Genomic DNA, 15,498 nt, shown 5'->3' with positions numbered 1-15,498 from the left:
ATCCGCCTCATTACCTAGGGCAAACCACTTGTAGGGCGGGGTGCACGGTGGGGGTGGAGCGCAGCGACCCGGGGGCGGAGCATAGGCGGGCCGTAGAGAAGGCGGGGCGATCAATGTGGGCGGGGCAGTCAGTGGTAGGATGTGGGCTGATGGCACAGGGGGCGGAGCGAGCGGTTGGAGTCAGGCCTGGGTGGGGGGAGGAGCGAAAGATGGGGCGGTGCCTGCATGGGGAGAAGCAGAGGCGGGGGCGGGGCCTGTCGGTCTGACGCGCGGGGCGGTTGAGCGGTGCTAGGAAGCGGCACCTCTTTTTCCGCCGCTGCCCCGCCCCTCCGCGCCCCGCCCCCGCCGCTCGGACGGCCCGAGTCGCGCCCTCCCGCTCGGCGCTGCTGAACTTGCTCTAACTTCCTCGGCCGACCGGGCCGTGCTGCCGCCGCTGCTGCCGCGCCCGGGTAAGTAGAACGCGTGGCCTCGCTGAAGCGTCCGGCCTGTTCTTATTGTCTCGGGCTGGCCCTCGTGAGCGTCCTCTCGGGACGGCGACTGTTCCCCGCGTTCCTGCTCGGCCCCGGGACTCCCTTTCCTGGCGGGGGCGGCCCAGCGGGTGGCGCGGGCTTTGTCTGCTGAGACCGCCCGCGAGCTCTGGAGGCCGCGGCCGGGACCCCGCTGAGCCGAACTGGGCGCTGTATTGATTGGGAGGCACGGCCGGCTCCCCGGAAGGTGTGCTGCTTGGGCTCTGTCCGTCCTCACCTGCGAGCCCAACAGAAGGCGCCTTCTTCAGCTCCGGTCCCGGATGAGGGGACGGTCGCCCAGCCCCCACCCACCCTGGGTGTGCTAGCAGTCGCGGGGTCCCACGCTGTCCGGCTAGAGTTTGAGGAGGTGGCGACCCTGGCTTCTTGGTGCTGATCACTAAAGGCTGTGTTTAAAGGCTGTGTTTGGAAGCAGAGCCTGACGCTTGATTAGCCCGAGCTTTGACCAAGTTGTGATTCTGGCTCTGTGTTGGTTCAGCCCAGGTTGGAACCTCTATTCCCTTCCCTCCTGGGCGGGCAGTGCAGAGGGTGGGCAGAGTGCACATTTGGGGACTTCGGCCTCTGAACCACACAGAAACTTCTGTCTGGAGGACTGAAACTCGGTCTCTGGTGAGAAGCAGTCAGTATCCTCAGAACTCAGTGTTGAAAGCCACTGCCCGAGCTGGTTGCAGAGCCATGGCTGTATAGGACGCTGGTGTTTGGGGACATCGAGATTCTTGTGCAGGACGCTGGGTTGGATCCTGTAGCGGGTGTGATCTCAGCTCTTTAGGAAGTCACCCCTAAAGACTGGTTCCCCTCAACCCCCTTGACTTCTGAGTAGAAGTTGGTGCCTTGTTTATGAAAGGAAATCTGGGGCTCCATGTTCTAACAGATCGGAGGGTGCTGGAGACACCCATTCTTTCAAAACGCCTCCTGGGCCTTGGAACCCTTAGAGTGAAGCCCAGACTTCTGCTCCCTTGACACCTCCCTTAGCTGTCCCCAAGTCTTGTGGTTTTTTTTTTTTTTTTTTTCTTTGGTGTCAGGGCCTTGTGTAACCCAGGGTTGCCTTGAATTCATGATCCTCCTCCTGCCTCGGTCTCTTGAGTTGGAAACCCATGTCACTAGATGTGTTTTACTCTTACTGTGTCTTTGTTGTGCACCTTCAGTTGGTGATTGGCTTGATAATGTTCCCTTTTACATTTCTGGGTCTCCTTCTTGGACCACCTAATGTGTTTCAGAGACTGGGGGGCTCTGTACTATGGCAGATATGCTGGGCTCTAAGCCTTGTGTGGTGGGCCTGCAGTAGGGGCTCAGTGGGATTCATTGATACACACTTGATCTAGACTTAGTTGCTTCATTTAGTCAAACAGTGATCCTCCAGAGTTTTGTGGCTGTCCCCAAGAAAAGGCACTGAGGGGGAAGGAAGATTCTCCTCCTGTCTCTTTCTTAGGGCAGCTGTGCTAGCTCCTCTCTCAGGACAGGTGAGGGCTTCTTGTCACATGTTTGTAGTGGAGGATGAAACCCATGCCTTGTGTGGGTGGGGAGGAGCTTGCCCTGCAGGTTATAGAAATGAGGTGAAGTTACAAAGAGGCCAGGGTGCAGGGAAACCCTGGGTTCTCTGACCACTTCCGGGGGCCTTATCCTAGGCCACCATGTGCCTAGGGATTCGACCTTGTTTAACTCTTTTAATTTTTATAGTGCCTAAAAATGGCAGTATGCCAGTCTTGAAAGTCCCTTGCTGGTTTAAAACCCAGTGAATTTATGAACAAGCACACAGGTATTCCATGGCGTAATGGGGAGTTTGTCAAGGCTTCATAGTATTTATGGAAACATATCAAGCTGCTGTACCAGCCTTGCTTTAATTATTTAATCCGTGAAACAACCCAAATGTGGTAGACATTAACTACCTGATTTTACAAATGAGAACACTATGGCCGAGAAAGGTCAGAGTGATTTCCTGAAGTCTCTCATTTAGACAATACCTTCTTCCTGGAGGTGCTTAAACAGAGTGAACCAGCCTGGCCAGAGGCAGAAGTACTGAGTTCTTTAGTACAGGTTTCCTTCGGGCCCAGTTTCCAAAGTGTCTTTCCCATCTAGCACGATAGCTACTTACCACCCCTGAATCCCTGATATTTTGACTGAGGCTATAGGAATGTTCCGCAAGGCCCAGAGATTGCATGTGTGCGGGGTGGGGAGGGCTGGAGAGCTTTCTGCAGAGATCAGGGTTTGATGTAGTTAATATCAAACCTCAAACTTCAGATGCTTAAAGCAACAAGTGTTTTTGTTATTGTTCTTTTGTTTTAGTTCTTTTTGCTGTCTCACTTACACACCACAATGTTGCCATTGCTGTAGGACCAGTTTATACCTCTAGCCCCACAGAGAGAGCCTGAGGAGTCTTACCTTGGCTTTTATAAGTGGCATTTCATTGGTTGCACCAAGTCACATGGCTATAGTCACACTCAGGTGGGGGTGGGGAACAGCATGAATACCCATCACTTGTCTGTCACTTGCTTCTTCTCTAGCTCTTGGTCCTGTGCCTCCAAGAACATTGTTATGACTTAGTTCAAGAAGCACTGTTTAAATATGGAGTTAGCACTCTCGAAAGGTAGAAGTTTGCTAACCAAAAGGGAGAGGCGGCTTTTAAAGACAGAGCACCCCTCTTTCCTCTGGGTCCTTTTGTTCATTGGCTAGTTCATTCCTTTATTCAATCAAAAGCAGGAAGTCCCAGCCTAGAGCCGGTGAACGGAGGTGACAGTCCCTGTTTCCTGTGCCTGGTGTTAGTGCTTTTAAAGAGAAATAGTTCCGCTGGGAGTGGGAAAGCAGGCTCGGCCACCCCTGCCTCCTGGCCAGTGGACTTTGGGCATGTTGCACTTCCCATGCTTGCCTGGCTGTGCAGCTACCTTCCCTAGAGGCAGAGCAGGCAGGGCTGCCCCTAGTTGCTGTGCTCTGATAATTCCTCTTGTGACTGGGGTCAAGCTTGCAGAACAGAGAAAGTGGAACGCAGTGGTAGGAGAGTGACAGTTTGGTAGGGTGACTGGAGGATAGCTTCCACAGGAGAGCAGGGTAGAAGCCTGTTGCGTTTCTCTAGCCACTCTGGTTTTTGCTTTTGTGTTCTGTCACCTTCCTATACATCCAGCCAGAGACCTTTTTAAGGCATGGTTAGAGCTTGCCCTCCCCCACCCCCTTCTTTCCTTTCTTTTCTTTTCTTTTTTTTTCTTTTTTGAGACAGGATTTCTCTGTGTAGCCTTAGCTGGTCTGGAGCTCGCTGAGGCTGGCCTCCAACTCACAGAGATCCTCCTGCCTCTGCCTCTGCCTCTGCCTCTGCTAGGATTAAAGGTGTGCACCACTACCAGACAACTTGTTTACTGCTTTTTCCAGGCCTCTGTTTTCCCACCTGTGAAATGTCTGGAGGGTAGAGGCCTGTGACAGCTCCTACCCTTGGCTGGACACCAGTGCCTAGTGTAGGCATGCTTAGTTGCTTTCAGAGTCTTTGGTCTGGCGAATAGGCAATGGCTTGGTTTGCCTTCTCCTGCAGGGTCGCAGTGCTGTCTCTTGACTATGAGTCGCTGTCAGGTCTCCTGCTCTCCTGGCCGCTTTCATCTATTGCTGTTTGTATCTGTTCAGACAGAGCAAGTAGTTGCACTGGCTCAGTGGAGGACCTGGCCTGTGGGCAACAGTTGGTGTATCTGCCCACTCAGCATGAAGATCCCTAACCCAGTCTTGCGCGCAGATTGGACAGTAAGGAGGCCAGCTTTTGACTGATGTCTAATTGCTAGCTGTGTAGCCTTGACTGGAGTTGCATATTTTCTCCGTGAAGCAGGCAGAGTCAGATCTGCCGCATTTGTCTTCTGCGTTGAGAAGCCGGTTCAGGTTTGAGGAACAGGGTCTCAGGCCGCTGGCTCTCGCCTGACTCTGTTTCAGGACAGCTGCTATCTTTCTGGCAGTTCCCAGCAAGTGCTTACCAACAGCTGGTTCTGGGAACTCTGCGTCCTCCACCCTTGGGGGTTGGGTGGGGCTGGGTGGGGCTGTGGTTTTTCTCTTTAGTAAGCCTGGTAATCAAGGTGTGAGTGGGCTTGGACAGGCTGGAGTTGACCTCGTCATCTCTTAAGATCTATTTTGCCTCTCTCTCTAAGCAGCCGAGCCGGCCTTGTCAGCTAGATAGCGGCCTCTCCTTGGACTCTCCTGGTCTGCATACTGTGTAGCTAAAGCAGCTGCTGGTACCCTGGTAGGAGGTTAGTGTCCTAAAGACGCCTCAGCCCCCAGTTATCTTTCAGGGCTGAGGTGGTAGGTAATGTTTGAGAGCGAGTTGGATCAGAGGCTGGTGAACCTTCTCTCCGCCTTTTCTCTGGCTATGGGTACCAGCCATTGGGTCTGTGTGATCATGTATGCCACAGAGCCCAACAAACGTTCAGAAATGAGGCTTGAGGATTTCATAGCTTTGACAATCCAAGAGAAGTCCTCATGGCAGCTAGAAGGAAAGAGTGTCCCCCGAAATCTCTTTCGTCTGTATCTGAGGTTAGTGTGGGAGCAAAAGGGGTTCATTCAGCACACTCAGGGATCCCCAGCAAAGTCTCTTAAAGAATCGCAGGATAAGGAAAACGGTTACCTCAGCTTTAGCCCCCAAAACCTGCTACACATTCAGGCTGTGGAAGCACTGACTCAGCGTCAGAACTGTACAGGCTCAATCTTGGTGATGTCCAGCTGTACTCCAGGGTGTTTCTCTGCTTCCCTGACTGGCTGTAAATGCCCCTTTTCCTGCTTTCTGTTTTCTGACCAGCCTGTATTCCTGGGCCACATGAACTCAGTCTTCTGAGGCTTGTGGGAGGTGGCCAACTCCAAATCAAGTGTGGGTGATACTCTAGGTGAAGGTAAGACGTGACGGGTCCTGGAAGACTGAGGAACTCTGTGCTAAAAGAAGAAACGGAATCTGGCACTTGTGGAGATGTTAAGGCAGAGTATTAAGGCCTATTGCATCAGGGTTTTAAGTAGGGGAAAGAGACTGGGCTGAGCTCCAGAATACCAAGGAAAGTAAGAACTTATTATAGCCAGGGAGCTCTATGCCACGATCTTAGAGAATTTCTGAAGGTAGGGACCTTTTTGGCTGAATGGATCTGACAGAATTCTTCCTGAAGGCCAGCCAAATGGCCAGATATTATGTGGGAGATAAAAGAAGGATAAGGAATTTGGTAACATGTTGGGGATAAATTGACTTAGCAGAATTCTTGCTAGATGGGCCTTCACAAATCTATGATCAGAGCTAATTGAATGTCGATCTCAGAGGACTTGGCTAAAGTTTGTGAAGGACTGAACCCTCTTCAGTACTCTGTGTTAAGTCTCAAGGTTTCACTTTGACCCAGGCTGGTGACTGCTCACGCTTCTTTCTCAGGAGTGACATTTTCTCCTGTGGGTGTTCCTCATCTCCAGGACCATTCTTTTGACACTGTTAGTGAGGCCTCAGAACTAAAAGTGGTCACCATTTCAAGCAACTTTGGTGTTTTTGTTTCAGCTTGTACTGGTTCATTTTCACCTTAGTCTCCTTCCCCTCTGCACACAGGACCTGGTGGCCCTGAAGCTCCTCCCATTTCCAAAGTTTGCACTACTAGGTCTGTTGGCTCTCAGACCACTGCCACTCACTCTCAAGTCCTCTATAACTGCAGCCGAGCTTCTGTCGTGCGCTCTGCCAGTCCCAAGCAAACCCATGTCTCACTTCTGCAACCTCCTCCTTCCAGCCAAGAAGACTTTCTTATTTTGTCTGCTCTGGGTCCATGGAAGGGGTCATAGTTGGTCCCATCCATTTCCTGGGCCTAAACACTTTTTCCCCTCGTCTTCATGTTCTTTTCTTCTCCAAGAGGGAGGCTCTCTGGCTTTCTGTCTGTGGCCTCTTTTCTTAGTCATCCCTGATGCAGGTAACCTGTTGCTCTGTCAACACGTTCCTGTCTCGGCCAGCTTTATAGGTGCAAGGCTCCCCTCTGCTCCCAGGAAACCTGTTGGCTGCAGGTAGGGGCTTACTCACTTCCTCCTAGGGAAGGTTCCACTGTTCTTTGCAGGCATCCTGTCTCCCACAGTCATTGTCTCTTGCTGTCCACATTGTTTCCTGTGAAATACAAGCAGTGGTGTAAACAGGATAAGTTGGGGTGGGGGGGGTGCCAAGAAAAGTCAGTGGTAGTGGAGTGTGCTCATGCCTTCGGGCTCTGGGTGGCTGGCCACAAGAATAGGAGAGGGAGTGGGAAGGGCCTAGGGACTTCAGTGGTGGCAGGTTCTGTACAGAGCCCCCTCCGACTTCAAGCAGCCCTGAAATTTTCCCCTAAGAAGACCAGTGTGGCGAACAGGATCTGCTCTGAAGACTCAGAGCCTCCCTGGGGTGGGGGACCTTAGAGAAGGGCTGGTCTTGGTCCAGTGAAATTTTGTGGGGTTCCTGGTAGGACCTGCCTTGACCTTACACTGGGCCCTGTCAAGGGAACAGGAACTGTTTTTAGCTTGAGGGTATGCAGGCTCCAAGTGCTGGTGTGGTCCCATTCCTGCTACTACTGCTTTTGGGAGGCATTTGTTGAACTTTACAGTCGGGAGAAGTTCTTAGAGAAAGGGGAACCAAACACAATCCCTCCCTCCCTGCCCTCTATTGTCTGAGCCTTGGGCAGTTGTGAGCTTGAGGCCTTTATGAAACTGCTGTATTGTCCCTTGGGCTGAAATTGTCTGCCGGAAGGGTTGAGCTCCCAGACCACTCCCTGCTGTTGAGGTCTCTCCCAATTCCTGGGCCCCCACTGGCTCTAATGGGTACTGTTATCCGCTCTGAAGCAAGTGAGACTGGGATGGTCATATATTGTTCCTCGGGGGCAAAATCATACGAAGGAAATACATCAGTGCTTCTGAGTGCACAGTGTTTATTGACACACCCATTAAAGGGGGGCTTTTAAGCAATAAATGTAACCCTTTAGCCGGAGTATGCACACAGATGCATGCCTCGGCCCTGGGCCGCAGTTTTCCTTTCTTGAAAGGTATGCACAGCTTAGTGGGTGAAGGGTTGAGGTTGTAAGCTGAGATTTTGGAGAAACTGTTTTTAGCTTGTTTTTGGAGTGGGACCAGGCCTAGAAATCTGTTGGAATAGCTTTCTTTAGCTGCTCAAATGGGGATGGGCTCATAATGCTAAGGCTTGGAGTCTTGCTGGCTGCTGGGGAGGCCCCAGGAGAAGCGTCTGCTGGGTGCTCATGGACCACTCCCTGCTGTTCTGGTCTCCCAAAGCCTTGCCCTCCACTGGATCTAATCACCATTGTGTTACCTCCTTGCATCAAGAGAGGGGTTCCAACCTTCCTCGGGACAGACAGACAGTCAGCTCAGTCTTGGCCTTTGCCTCCCTCCCTCCTTCCCTCCTTCCCTCCTTCCCTCCCTCCCTCCCTCCCAGACCTTGGATTTCTACAGGTGGCCCTTGGTGTGGAATAGCTTAGTTTTCTTCCTGTCACTATCAGAATGATTTCTTGCTTTTTTTTCCTAGGAGAGCTTTCTATTGTGGGGTTAGGGTGAAGTTGTAAGTGGAGCTGAGTGGGCTCAGGCCTGAACTACCTTCCCCTGCCTCTTCAGTGTCTCCTTCCTCCCCTCCCCTACATCTTGTTCAAGGGAGAAGCCAGATGCTCCTAAAGAGGCTATTCATGAAGTATTTTCCCTCTCCTTCCCCCTCCCCCCTGTCCTCCTTTCCTCCCTTCTTCTTTTTTAATTCTTTGAGACAAGGTCTTTCTACATATCCTAGGTGACTCTGACTCCATCTTTCTGCCTCAAAGCACCTCCGTTATGGGATTGTAGAGGTGTATGTAAGTGCAGTTGGCTGTGGTTACCTTTTTTTGGTACCTCCAGCCACAACCTTTAGACATCTTAAATATATTGAATTAAGTTTAACTTTTTGTCATTTAAAAACAGATAAACTCCTCAGAAGAAATAATAGAAACCCATATTTGTGGCCTCCTCGGCCACACTCCCCAAGCCCAGAGCTGCCACCATCCGGTATTCAGAGCATAGTGAAGTGAGGCGGGAGACCCCAGTCCCCTGTGGGTGTTGATTCCCACCGTGGCATGCAACTTACCTTGCTCTAAGATGTATTTGGGGATTGTTCCATTTTAGCGCACATACTCTAGTCTTAGCTCTTTCTAGCAGCAGTCGTTATGCTGCTGACTGAACCTTACCTCACTCCTCCAGCCCCCGACTGACGGACCTTGAGGTTGCTTTCAGCGTTTGCTTCCACAAGCCTGAGTGAGGTGGTTAGTGTGGCGTTGCAGCATCAAGGTGATCATCGGGACCAGAGCATGGCTGTTTGGATTTCAAGGGGAAGAGGAGTTTCTGAGGCTTGGTGCTGGGGCCATGTTCTCTACTTTTGCAGTGAAAGTTGGCAGGGGGACTGAGTGCTGCTTTCTATCCTCTTCTGCTAGTGACTCACTCATGCCTTGCTCTTTCCATGAGCATGTGTGCAGCTCGTGGCTGTGCTGTGACCATGAGGCCTGTGCACCCACACATGTCCTGAGGGGTCTGAGGAGGAGGCTGGGTGAGGTGGGAAGCACAATGTGAGAAGCTGAATAGGTTTGAACTGCAAAGCTCTGGGTAGTGTCTTAAACAAACTGGAACAGCTCTGTCTTATACAAAGCTCAGAGGATTGTGGGTGAGGGCACAGGCTACTTAGTCTTCAAGTTTTCTCACAGTTTCCTTGTCACAGTAGCCACTGTGTCCCACTGAAGTAGCTAGGCGTAGCTGTGCTGTGTGGCCTTCCCATAGGAGGGCAGTGCAAGACAGGAAGCAGGGACCTTTCAGGGAGACTTCTTTCTGTGTCCCGGTGTGGTGATTTTGTGGCCCCTGCCCCACCAACCTCCCACACAGAAGACTCCTCACCAGTATAGTCACACCCAGTCCCCCTTGAGAAGCCCCAGAGCTACCATTGCTGGAGGCTCTGTTGTTGAGCGCTTTGGTCCTCTGTAGCACAGAGGTTTCTATTGTGATCTGGTGGCAGCTAGGCCTGACCTGTGAGGCTGAGGAGGCGGGGCCTGGGGACCGACAGTGGAGCTATTCATGGGCTCTGTCCTGGTTTCCTGATGCCTCGCTTTGTGGATTTGGGGGTGGGGAAGGAACTGGGAGGAGGAGGAGAGGGAGGGGCCAGAGCTGCTATTGTTAATGGCTGCTGTAGCCCATTGTGCTTAGTGGAGGTCTTTTGCTGAAAGCCCTGAGTCACTGGGCCCTACAGTTCTCAGATTGCAGCCCTGCCTTCTTCCTTTGCCTTTTGTGGGTTACCTGTTAAGATCCCTTCTGCTTTTATGTCATGTGGTCTGCCTGGAGCTCCCTGGGTAACCATCAGAACAGCTGGGAAGGAGCAGGATGCCCATCCTGGCTTGTCAGCTGCCTGCCCACCAGCTTGGGAAACATGTCCACATGTTCACTGCACCCTTGGGTGGGGGCCAGGCACGTGCCTCAGCTGCTGTCAGTCTCGCAGGCACCCCCATCTTCCTTTGTGCTCACCCCATATCATGTCCCTCATCCCTCCTTGCGCTCTCAGCAGCAGAAAAGCCTGTTTCCAGCCAGCAACCACCCCCACTGCCGAGCCACGTTCTTCTCCTTTGTTCAGCCTTCTCTGAGCTCTCAAAAGCCGGCAGCCGGCAGCGTGTGCACAGTGCCAGTGGAAATCTTCATAGTGCGAGTCTACCTCCGGGGCCAAAAGGCCTGGCAGCGCCCTAGCTGTACCTGCAAAGGCATCCCTTTATTCTGTCACCCCCTTACCAGATCACACAGTGACTCCTAGAGCGAAGACAAGGAGTGCTCATCAGGTTTGGATGGGGCCAGGCAATGTTGGGTCTTTTGTGTGTGTGTGTGTGTGTGTGTGTGTGTGTGTGTGTGTGTGTGTGTGTGTGTGTGTGTGTGTGTGTGTGTGTGTGTATGTGTGTGTGTGTGTGTGTGTGTGTGTGTGTATGTGTGTGTGTGTGTGTGTGTGTGTGTGTGTGTGTGTGTGTGTGTGTGTTAGTTAGGTTAGGTTAGGTAGGTTGGGGAACTGGTCATCGTCCTAAGAAAACCACCTCCTGACAATATAGTAAGATTACCATTGAAGTCCTGTCAGAAGAACTCTTAGCCATCGCTGGAAGGGTGCTGGAGAAATGGATGAACAGTTTGTTTTGCTCTCTAGGGTTGTGATTTTTCTCCCAAAGGAAGGGAAGCAGTCCCTGCCCCTTTCCCCCTCAATGCCTCTCTTTCCTCTCTTTCCTCAGCTTTTGGTGGTCTAAAGGAGCAGTCTCTTAGGAGGGCCACTCCCATCTCAGGGTCAGGCCTTTCTCCCTGGGGTTCATCTGCTCCAGCCATTCCTGTCTCCTGTGTAAGCACCCCAGGATCTGTTAGAGACGCGAGCCTTTGAAATGCTGGGTTGGTTTTTGTCCAGAACATTTCCTTTGACTCTAAGAAATTAACATCCTCAGATAGAGCTTGCTTGGCTGTCTGACTTGACTATTGGCACCTGTCTTTCAAATTAAGAGGGCACGGTCAGCCCCAGAAGCCTGGATGGTCGCCTGTCTCCTTGTCATGAGACAGATCAGAAAGCGCTGGGGTGAATTGTTACATGTGTAAAATATGGCTCCCATTTGGGGGAGATGTCTCCAAATGATCTCTGGAAAGGTCACAATCCAGGCTGCTTGGTTGTGCTGGTTAGTTTTTTATTACATTAACACAAGTCAGGGAGGAGGGAACCTAAATTGATTAAAATGCCTCCATCAAATTGCTCTTCTGGCATTGTCTTGATCATTGATAGACATGGAGGGGCCTAGCCCCCTGAGGGTGATGCCCTCCCTGGGCTGGTGGCCTTGGATTGTATAAGAAAGCAGACTGAATGGGCATGTAAGTAAGAGCAAACAAACCTCTCCTTCAGTTCCTGCCCTGACTTCCCTCTCTGGTGGACAGTGACAGACCCTTTCTCCTCAAGTTGCTTTTGTCTTAGTGTGTGATTGTGTGTTGTCACAGCAACACAAAACAAACTATAATGCTGGTGCTCAGGACAGAAGCACAGGGCTTCGATGGTGGCTCGACTCCTCGGGGTGCAGTAGCCACTGACGTGGATGGTGGATGTAGGCCTTTGACTGGACAGTGGAGGACAAACCTGTGCAAGGGTCTAGCTGTGGCCGTTTTAGTTTTGTGAGACTTAACTCCAAAGGGCGGATACTGTCTTGAAGTTCCTTGTTCTCTTAGGATCTTGTAGAAAATCTCTTCGGATGGATAAGCTGAACTAAACTCTCCCGGGCAGGGGGCGGTACTGAATGTCTGTGGTTCCTGTTGGAGCTGCACTGCCTGTGCCCCAACACGTGCTGCCACCCTGCCTTGTCTTGGGGCTCCTCAGAGCAGGGGGGCCAGTGGCTCTTTGGTGAGGACGCTCCTGTTTAGTGGTGTATTCTCCCTCGTAAAGTTGGATCTGTGAAGAATAAAGCTTTTTGTTTTACCCCTCGCCAAAGTGACATCACACCAGCAGCGTGAACTACAGATATGTAGAGCTATTCCTAAATATCTTCCCTCTACACTTCCTTGCTTCCTACTCACGAGTGTGTGTGTGTGTGCGCGCGTGTGTGTATGGGTGTTTACATGTTGTTTCTGTTTTATTAGCAAGAGGCAAAGTATTCTTTCCTTGGTATCTTCTGGGTGGGATTCAGGCCTTTATCTGCCTTTGCGCCCTTGGTCCCCATGCCTCATCAGCCCTGCCTGCTCCTCCTATCCCATCTGCTGTCCCCCTGTTTCCTCTCTTGACGGCAGAGTAGGTACAGCCTTCATCGCTGTCCCAAATAACAGCTCCCCAGCCCTGGAGGTCTAAGAGTCTCACTGGAGGCTCTTCCCTCATTTGCTTAGAGCGGCTTTCACAGCTGTGCAATGGGAATAAAAATAACCCCCAGAGGGCTGGGGCGTGGCTCAGCAGAGTAGGGCTCACCCGCTGTGCCGAGGTACCTCTTGCTTCCTTCTCTATCCACAAAAACAAAGAAAAATTTCATGATTATCTGGTAGCTACACTAAAATACTGATTAATGCCACAACGGAAGCATTTCTCCAAGAAGGCATATTGGGTCCCTGCAAGCCCACACACAGTAAGGGCACTTGGACCCTAATGACCATTCGCCTCCAAGTACCTGTATTTGACTTGCCAGCTCAGGCCTCTCCGTCTCCCTCTTCAGCAGCATCAGCATCACGTGGAAGCCTTTGAGATGCCAAACCTTGGGTGAGAGGGAAGGTTAACCTAGGATCAGCTAATCACAGCCCTTCTTTACAGAGATTCCCAGGTGCTTATGTGCACTTTCAAGTCTGAGAGGCACTGACCCTGACTCCTTCCCTGTTATTTTCACACATTGGCTGTGTTTTGTGGTTTTGCTGTCTGCCCTCTGGCCTTCTGTAAAGTCATGCAGTTAAGAGGTCTAAAACACCAGCTTTGTGTCCCCTTTCCTCGGGTGTGCAGTGCATTCCAGGTGTCCTGGGTGCTGCATGTCTGGAGGTAGAGTTGAGACCCAGTGCACCCCCTTAAGTCTGCTGGTGAGGTTATCTTTGGGGCAGAGAGCTGAGTGGGTAATTGGAGCCTCCCTGGGCCATCTGGTACCGCTTACCCCACCCCATCTGTCTTCCTCAGCCTGTACCAGCTGGAGGACAGCATCAGAATCAGGATGAAGGTGTAGTTTGCATTTTTGGGACACTCCAAGTATTCTATACAAAGATGCTTTGATATGTATTGGTGTTCAAATAAATAACTCAGAAGAGAATACAAATTGACATTTCCTGTTTATTTTATTTTTAAAAGGGTAGTAATAAAATAATATATAATAAGACAAAACAAAGAACTAGCACATTGGAATTGGACAAAACAAACAGGAAAAGAGTCTAAGAGAAGACACAAGAAACAGAGACCTATTCATGCACATCAGGAATCCCATGGAAACAGTAAATTGGAAGCCATAAAATGTATGCAAAGGACCTGTAAGGTAAAAGACAGAAGAAAAAATACAATAATAATGATACTACTACTACTACTAATAATGATAATAATAATTATTATTAGATAAGTTTTTTTTTAAATAAAGAAAAAGCCCTGACGTGATATTATGAGGTAGGAAACCTCCAAAGATGCTGTTGACTGCTTCCTGTTGGTTGTCTAGTGCTGGGTGTACAAACCCACACTTAGGAGTAGTTTGCTTCCCCAGTGAGACTCCCCTGAAAGAAATCAATTTTCATATTCAAGTGGATATCGAGTCAAGGTGCCTTCTGGGTTGGGGATGGGGGCATGTGCATCCTCTCCTTTCTGCTCTAGGACCTCATTAGTGCAGATCACGCATGCCCTGTGCATGCTGCCCCAGTGTTACATGGAGGTCAAGCATGTTGACTTAGGAGGCCTTTTTTTCTTGGTGTCCTCCATTTCCTCTGAATCATACACTTTGCCACCTCATCTGTGGGGTTCCCTGAGCCCCAAGGAGAGAGATTTATTTCATGGAGACATTGGTTGGGGCTGAGTGTTCCAAGGTCTTGAACTCTCGGCGTAATGTCTGGCTGTGGTCTCTGTGTTCGTTGCCGTCTGCTGCAGGAGGAAACCTCTCTGATGGTGGCTGAGCAGGGCACTGATGTGCTTCCCTGGCTGGAGGCTCTGTTTCTTCAAGAAAATGTTCGGGATGGGTCTCCAGCACTGGCTAGCCTCTGCATTCTAGTCATGGACGTGAGAAAGAATTCCCACCTGCCCACCTGCCCACCTGCCCACCTGCCCACCTGCCCACCTGCCCTGCTGCCTCCCATCCATCTGGGCTGTGCTTCAGGAGCTGACCCTCAGTTTCTCATCATTCATTCCCAAGTTTTGAAGGAGCCCCTCCTTTTCCTTTTCTCGTTTGACTCTTGAGTACTTAGCTTTATTTGGTTTTCCCCAGGAGGCTTCACTTCTCAGAGCTTCTTCTGCAAGGCTTTTCTTTGTTTGTTTGTTTGTCTGTCTTGTCACTCACTTCCCTGAGGATCTTTCCTTTGCTGTCAACGATCCAGAGTCAGGCTCCTCTCTGGGCTGGGAAGTGACCCTCTCATAAGACAGGGAAATGGGGCACTGGAGAGGTGAGATGATTCCACAGTTGAGAGCACTGGCTGCTCTGTCAAAGGACCTGGGTTCAATTCCCAGCACCTACACGGCAGCTCACAACTCTGTAATTCCAGTTCCAGGCTATCTGACGCCCTCTCACGGACATGCAGGCAGAACACCAATGTAAATAAAAATAAGTAAATCTTTACCCCCCCCCCCCCAAAAAAAAGGAGTCAGGGAAGTCGGAGTTCTCCGGAACACCATCTCGGGGAGGGACAGTGATGTCTAGATGTTCAGAACGTAGCGTGTTGTAGCACACAGTGCAGTTTTGGATGCCCAGAGTTTTAAACATTTGTGAGTCATAATCATCATGGCTTTTAGGTATGAAAAAGTGGAGACAAAGAATAAACATGTATGATTCAAAATTTTCCTCATGTTGTTTCATTGTGTTGAGAAGCCGGGTGGGGGTGGGAGCAACCCACACGAAAGAGAACATTTCATATCCCTGTTAGCGCTGCAGGTCGAGTTCCTGCCAGGCTACAGAGCAGTTACTGGCCAGCAGAGGCCTCCTTATTGGAGCATAGTTTTCCTTTCCAGACTCGGCTCTTTCCTCATTGGGATTAACTGTAGAGTCCATTGAGTTCAAGGGCAGCTCTCATCCTAATGCTGGTCTGGCAAAGGTTTTGTTTAGGCACCGTCCACAGGGCCCAGCCTAGGGCTGGAGTACACAGGGGGCTCAGCTGGTAAGATGCATGGAAGGGTGAGTCTGGTTCGGTGAGGTCTGTGTGCCTGTAGAGCTGTTGTCCTCTCCCGATTCACACTTAGACCAGCTGCTCCGCGGAGCACTTCCTGGTCTGCCTTCTGCCTCCCAGTGCCTACTTGCTGTGCTTAGGAGCTGGACTCCTGCATTGGTTATGTGCAACTGTGCCCTGATGGAGCACTCACTAACAAGTCGTGAAAACAAAG

At 50.9% G+C, this 15,498-nt stretch overlaps 1 protein-coding gene across 1 annotated transcript in view; it reads left to right on the top strand.

The window, feature by feature from the left end:
• Positions 1-328: 328 nt before the first annotated feature.
• Positions 329-15,498, top strand: part of Tspan14 (tetraspanin 14) — a 58,169-nt gene continuing 42,999 nt past the window's right edge. Inside the window, exon 1 of the mRNA XM_032918774.1 lies at positions 329-449. The gene's annotated coding sequence lies outside the window, so the exon portion shown is untranslated. The remainder of the gene's footprint in view (positions 450-15,498) is intronic.

The sequence above is a fragment of the Rattus rattus genome, chromosome 13 (assembly GCF_011064425.1).
Source record: "Rattus rattus isolate New Zealand chromosome 13, Rrattus_CSIRO_v1, whole genome shotgun sequence".
NCBI lineage: Eukaryota > Metazoa > Chordata > Mammalia > Rodentia > Muridae > Rattus > Rattus rattus.
This window is presented reverse-complemented; position numbering and strand designations above follow the sequence as displayed.